This window comes from Triticum dicoccoides, chromosome 1B (assembly GCF_002162155.2).
Source record: "Triticum dicoccoides isolate Atlit2015 ecotype Zavitan chromosome 1B, WEW_v2.0, whole genome shotgun sequence".
Taxonomy (NCBI): Eukaryota; Viridiplantae; Streptophyta; class Magnoliopsida; order Poales; family Poaceae; genus Triticum; species Triticum dicoccoides.
Window position 1 is genome coordinate 413,092,924 of NC_041381.1, and position 5,816 is coordinate 413,098,739.

Below are 5,816 nucleotides of genomic sequence, written 5' to 3' on the forward strand. Positions count from 1 at the left end.
ATTGCCATGCAACTTTCCACCGTTCCGTTCATCATCATGACACACATCATCATTGTCATATTGCCTTGCATGATCATGTAGTTGATATCGCATTTGTGGCAAAGCCACCATGCATAAATTTTCATACATGTCACTCTTTATTCATTGCCCATCCCGGTACACTGCCGGAGGCATTCATATAGAGTCATATCTTGTTCTAGTTTTGAGTTGTAATTCATGAGTCGTAAACAAATAAAAGTGTGATGATCATCATTATAAGAGCATTGTCCCCCCCAGAAAAGGCCAAAAAAAAGAAAGGCCAAAGAAAAAATAGGGAAAAGAAAAAAAAAGAAAGGCAAAAAAAAGAAAGGCCCAAAAAAGAAGAAGAAATTAAACATAAAAAGGGGGAAATATTACTATCTTTTTCCACACTTGTGCTTCAAAGTTGCACCATGTTCTTCGTATAAAGAGTCTCATATGTTGTCACTTTCATATACTAGTGGGAATTTTTCATTAGCGAACTTGGCTTGTATATTCCTACGATGGGCTTCCTCAAACTGCCCTAGGTCTTCGTGAGCAAGCAAGTTGGATGCACACCCACTAGTTTCTTTTGTTGAGCTTTCATACATTTATAGCTCTAGTGCATCCATTGCATGGCAATCCCTACTCCTCATGTTGACATCAATTGATGGGCATCTCCATAACCCGTTGATTATCCTCGTCAATGTGATACTTTTCTCCTTTTTTGTATTCTCCACACAACTTCCATCATCATATTCTTTTCCACCGATAGTGCTATATCCATGGCTCACGCTCATGTATTGCGTGAAAGTTCAAAAGTTTGAGATTATTTAAGTACGAAACAATTGCTTGGCTTGTCATCGGGGGTGTGCAAGATGGGAACATTTTTGTGTGACAAAAATGAAGCATAGCCTAACTATATGATTTTGTAGGGATGAACTTTCTTTAGCCATGTTATTTTAAGAAGACATGATTGCTTTGATTAGTATGCTTGAAGTATTACTATTTCTTATGTCAATATGAACTTTTATTTCGAATCATTTGGATCTGAACATTCATGCCACAATAAAGAAAATTACATTGAGAATTATGCTAGGTAGCATTCCACATCAAAATTTTTGTTTTTATCATTTACCTACTCGAGGACGAGCATGAATTAAGCTTGGGGATGCTTCATATGTCTCCAACGTATCTATAATTTTTGATTGTTCCATGCTATTATATTACCCGTTTTGGATGTTTATGGGCTTTACTTTACACTTCTATATCATTTTTGGGACTAACCTACTAACCGGAGGCCCAACCCGTATTGTTGTTTTTTTACTTATTTTAGTGTTTAGAAGAAAAGGAATATCAAACGGAGTCCAAATGGAATGAAACCTTCGGGAGCGTGATTTTTGGAACGAACATGATCCAGAGGACTTGGAGTGGAAGTCAAGAAACAACTGAGGCAACCAGGAGGGTGCCTGGCACCCCTAGGGCTGGGCGCCCCACCACCCTCGTGGGCCCCTCGGGCGTCCACTAATCTACTTCTTCCTCCTATATATATCCATGTACCCCGAAAATGTTAGAAGCGACCATGAATCTGTGGGCATAGGGTACCTTTCCCGACAGATAAATTGTAGGTAACACATATGCTGACAGAAGATAAAACAGTCGGAGGACTTGCTGTTGGGAAAGATATTGCCGACAGAAGTTCACTTGCCGACACTTTTTTTGTCAGCATACACCCTACCTACACCAACACATGGTAAGTCAATGTACACTACCTACGCCGACACATGGTAAGTCAAGGCACACCCTACCTATGCCGACACATCGTAAGTCAAGGCACACCCTACCTATACCGACACTTAGCCTGTCAAAATAGGTGTTTAACATGCTGACACATGTCTTGTCTAGTTAGCGGGATACTTTTGCCAACACTTGCTGCGTTGTAATGTTTTTGCCGACATATAAATTGTTGGTAAGATGGTGCACAGCCAAAACAACAATTGGATATTGTTGTAATTCAAATGTTATATAAATGTACAACTATTATCCACAAGATCAAGAAGAACACATATTTCACAACCATTGATAATATGGTAATAAGAATACACACATATATATTGTTCACACGTTCAAACATGAGTCAATCTACACAAAGCAAAGTTTGGCTATCTTGGCAACCATGCAGAAAACAAAAGTCACATTAAAGGACCCCTATTTGCTGGTCTAAAATAGTTCAAACACTAAATGGTCCAAAACACTTGAGTCACATCCATGAGCACAAGATTTCTACTCCATAATACTTGAGCACCAAATGGTCCAGAACACACATACGTTCATGATTACAATTAAGTTTGCTGGTCCAAAATACTGTAGACAGCCAAATGCTCCATAACACTTCCAAGCCATCACATCCATGCGTACTAGGTTGCTGATTACGTGAAAATACCCCACAAGAATTTGGTAGAAAGTGGAGTCAGCTCAAGTGCTTTGAAGCTCGTAGGGAAATTGGCAACCAAGAGAAGCACAAGAATTAAGTATTTATGACATATGTCCATAACACACATAACATAGTTCTGTCATACATGAGGTAAGATATTTATAAAATGATAAAAGGAATCATCATGCAGACATATCTACATATATATAGAATACGCATTTTGCCATGGCAGACAAATCTACAAATTTTATTCAACATCTTACATGCAACAAACTGTAGTAGGATCAGCCAATCTGAAGTTGTATTTGTTCTACTACAAAGTTAGCTGATGTAATCTTCAAAGTTTGAAAATAATTGTGTTTGTACGTTATCTGATGAAGTAGAACAGAAATGTACAACTTCTGACCCCAAAAACTGTAGTATGTGAAGTTCAGTTTATGCCATGTGATCTTCAGATTGTGACCACCAAAGGGATAACACCAAACTGATTTGTGTATGTTAACTCCTATAAGCAATGTATGTGCGCTTCAGATCATGTTGTGTTATTTTCATATTTTTTTATTATAAACTGCAGTATGTGGAGTTCAGTTTTATGAACAAGATACAAAATGTTATCTAGTAATGCTATAAGTCCAGGCAGAAATGTCACGCTTTAGTCAAGGCTCAAAATGATCTAGGTATATTTCTAAGAGAGAAACAATAAACTTAATGTATGTATTATGTTGTAGTACCTGCACCTCCTGGTACATTAGTTGCCGTCTTGTCATCCTTCATCTACAACAATAACCATTACTTAATAGAAATAAATGTTGCCTTCTTATCAGTTTTTTTCTAGAATAATCCTTATCAGTTTGAGGCTGCTTCTTTCACTGCAAATTGCTCTGACAAAATGTGTAGACATGTATCAACCATCCTGCAAAAAAAATGTGTTCAATATAGATAAATCGGCTTCCGAAATCAAATCATAAAGTAAAGGCCAAAGGTCTGCAAGTTATGTACTTGGTTAGTATAATGAATGAACTTGTCAAAAGAACAAATATTATGCCAACAACCAGAATGAACACGAACATCTCATATAAGTATTGAATGTCTGAATCCTGAAACTATCTAGCCACTGCACCAAGGTGGCGGACTCTACAATTTGAATTCACATGTCCAAGCAATGCGGTGTGAGGCACTATGAGAAGGTGCCTCTAAGGTTTGAATGTGATCGGAACTTGCAATTCTCCCCGCTGGAAACCGTATGCAGCTTCAAGTAGTTGAAGGTATGTGGATGTAGAGGAAGATGAGAGTATATGTTGAGCCTAAGGTTTCAATGCTAATGCCATATTCATGCAAAAGGAAAACAACACCGTGCTCACATAAAAAAATTATATCAAAAGATGACACTGTTATTCATAAATATTATGTGTAGATGACGATGTAATTCAAAAGTGATGGAGAATAAAATTGGAATGTGCCTCCTTAAACACTGACTGGACTCTGGGTCCACCTCGGCGCCCTCCGCTCGCCCACCTCTCGTCCTTGCTGCCAGGTAGTATCGCGTACTCGCCGCCCTGCAAGCTCACCATCATGTACACCCGCTCCTGCAGCACCAAGCCCGTTGACCCAAAATTAAACCATGAAGCATCAGAAACTACATGATGTTACAGCACAAACAATATTCAGTTCTATAGCGAAGTTGAAGCCAACTCAATCGTTTGCACTATATAACTTAGAAATATGTATTGACAATCAAAAGTGCTTCCTGTAAAAAAAATCTCAGAGGTTATGCGCCTCCAGGAGCCTCCGTTTGACCATGCCAACTCACCCAAAAAACTGGACACAATGGGTCACGGCTTTAAATAACAAAACTGAACCACCTAGAAATCAGGAAGTCAGACAATGCTAACAACATATGAACTTTCACCCATATCAAATGTTAAATGAATAATCACTTTCTAATTTAAAGGAGATAAAGAGTTCATAATAATATGATGAATATAAAAATGAAAAACAGCTATGAGACATGGATGACAGATGGCTTGCTATGTTTTGTAGCACCAATCTGTGTATCCAAATTGGGATGCTGAGAAATAGGAATCTGAACTATAAAATCAACACATCTTAGCACAAGATATCAAAGTGTTGCCCTAATTTTCAGAGTTCAGCAATGACATATGGTTCAAAGTTCAGCAATGTACAAGCACGCATCATGCAGCAGCACAGAAAAGGATATCTTAGCAGGAGCCGATGCGTACCTATTGGAAAAGACGAGTCTTGTGAGGAGATCTGCAACAACGGACGGCTGGCTTCGGGAGGGGCGCAACGGGATGGAGAGCTCACGGATGGATCTTTACCGGCGGCAGCAATAAGATGGCGGACGAGGTTGGGGGCTGGAGGACGGGGATGGGGGTGGATCCCTGAATGCGAGGGCCAATTTCGGCTGGATCTCAGTCGGATTGCGAGGACGGCGGCTGGATCTCGGGCGGAGCGCGAGGACGGCGATGGGATCTCGGGCAGAGTGCGAGGACGGCGGATGGATCTCGGGCGGAGCGCGAGGACGGCAGCGACAGCAGCAGGACCGTGGGGTGGAGCATGGATACGGTGGCGACGGCGCGAGGGCCGTGGGGTGGAGCGTGGATACGGTGGCGACGGCGTGAGGGCCGTGGGTTGAGCGCTAGGACGGGGGGATAGGGATGGGGTGCGAGGGCGGCGGTGGCGGCTGGCACGGGTAAGGTTATGGACTTGGTCCGATTTGGGGGCTATTTTGCACGGGCCAGCCGAAATTCCAAATTCTTTCCCGTCTCGCGCCTAAATGGCGCGCCAACTTTCCAAGCTTCAGGATTCTAAAAAAAAAATCCAAGCTTCAGTCGCTTGACACGTGTGCACATACGCTGACACTTATTTTGTGTCCGTACACCCTACATATGCTGACATATTGTATATCACTAAGCACGTACCTACGCCGACAGATAAATTGTTAGAGCCCACACATATGCGGACACATAGCATGTTGTTAGCGAGTTGCCGACAGGTAAGTAGTCGCTTAGTGGTTGCTGACACATAGTGTGTCCACAATGATGTATCTATCCCGACACATGGTCCGAGGACAATTCTTCATAGCTACACCAACAGTTTTTTTGTGGAGACTAGTGGACTTTTCCCCACATAAGTGTGTCACATAAACTCTACCATCGTGTAGTGCTTGGAGCCTTCGCCGGAGCCCCGCCGGAGGGGGAATCGACCATGGAGGGCTTCTACATCAACACCATAGCCACTCTGATGAGTTGTGAGTAGTTTACCACAGACCTTGGGGTCCATAGTTATTAGCTGGATGGCTTCTTCTCTCTCTTTGAATCTCAATACAATGTTCTCCTCGATCTTCTTGGATATCTATTCGATG

General features: G+C 41.6%; 1 long non-coding RNA gene across 1 annotated transcript; it reads right to left on the reverse strand.

Moving 5' to 3' along the window:
* Positions 1 to 2,063: 2,063 nt before the first annotated feature.
* On the reverse strand, positions 2,064 to 5,131 carry LOC119305908. Its single transcript, XR_005148800.1, has 2 exons — positions 4,672 to 5,131; positions 2,064 to 4,017 (listed from the first exon to the last, which is right to left on the reverse strand). It is a non-coding gene; the product is annotated as an uncharacterized LOC119305908 (long non-coding RNA).
* Positions 5,132 to 5,816: the final 685 nt, after the last annotated feature.